The sequence below is a fragment of the Grammomys surdaster genome, unplaced genomic scaffold, assembly GCF_004785775.1.
Source record: "Grammomys surdaster isolate TR1022 unplaced genomic scaffold, NIH_TR_1.0 124726, whole genome shotgun sequence".
In the NCBI taxonomy this organism is placed as follows: domain Eukaryota; kingdom Metazoa; phylum Chordata; class Mammalia; order Rodentia; family Muridae; genus Grammomys; species Grammomys surdaster.
In genome coordinates this window covers 1-1,047 of record NW_021619686.1, presented here as the reverse complement: position 1 = coordinate 1,047, position 1,047 = coordinate 1, and the positions used below count along the sequence as shown (strand labels likewise).

General features: G+C 47.4%; 1 non-coding gene across 1 annotated transcript; it reads right to left on the bottom strand.

Moving 5' to 3' along the window:
• Positions 1-300: 300 nt before the first annotated feature.
• On the bottom strand, positions 301-372 carry Trnac-gca. Its single transcript has one exon. It is a non-coding gene; the product is annotated as a tRNA-Cys (tRNA).
• Positions 373-1,047: the final 675 nt, after the last annotated feature.

Genomic DNA, 1,047 nt, shown 5'->3' with positions numbered 1-1,047 from the left:
TCCAGGAGGTAGTTCTGTTCCAAGCCTCCTGTAAACTTAATTTCCATCAACGAGTGACACACAGAGCCACAGCCTTAGAGGACAATCTATGCAACAGGACAAGTGACTGTGATCTGAATGGGGTTCAGAGAGCAGCACACAGATGGAGCCTGAGTAGAATCCACTCCACAGGTGAACACGGATCAGTGCATAATGAGAAAACATCCATGACAAGTGACAATGTGGTAATAGGGGTTTTATTTGGTAGTTTTGGGTTACTGAAGGCATTTGACTCTCTAGCATCCAAAAGAGATCCTAGGAAGGGGGCACCTGGATTTGAACCAGGGACCTCTTGATCTGCAGTCAAATGCTCTACCCCTGAGCTATACCCCCACTGGTACCAGTGTATGCAGTAAAAAAATTTTCAACTTACTGGTGATATATTTGGAATGACTATAAAGATAAATTACAGACGCTCACAGACCCACTTTCCAGAAGTTGCCAGACCTGACTGGTGAGATGCCTTCCTCAGCTCTGCAGCTTTCCAGGTCCATCCTTGAATAGCATCATCACCCAAAAAAAGGAGTGGAGCAGCTGCAGACCCTGAGCCCACTTCACACTGCTCCTGGGTTAGCTCCTGAGCTTCCCTACCACCTGAGCACCCAGACATCCTTCTCTTCCATTCCTGAAGATAGATGGGCTATCACTGAAAGTTCATATAGCCCCTAGTTAGCACTGTCAGCAGCAGCACTGAAGGATCCCTCTCTGCCTGGGACAGCAGCTCAGCCAGTCTGTAGCCTCTGAGGGTGAAGCACATGAACAGTGGGCTCTGGAAGGGGAGAGAAGGCCACAGGGGAAATGTCCACCCTACACAGACAGTCCAATTCTCTGACAGGACTCCTTGGTTTTGACTACAGATTCAGCAGAGAGCCACAGAGGCACATACTTTTATGGTTAGGCTTTTATTTCTGGTCCTTGACACCGGCTGTCACTATAACTGCTGTGCCTAGAAAGTTCCTACTTCTCCCTTATAGTTCTTGTCTTCGATTTAACATCATATCTACATAT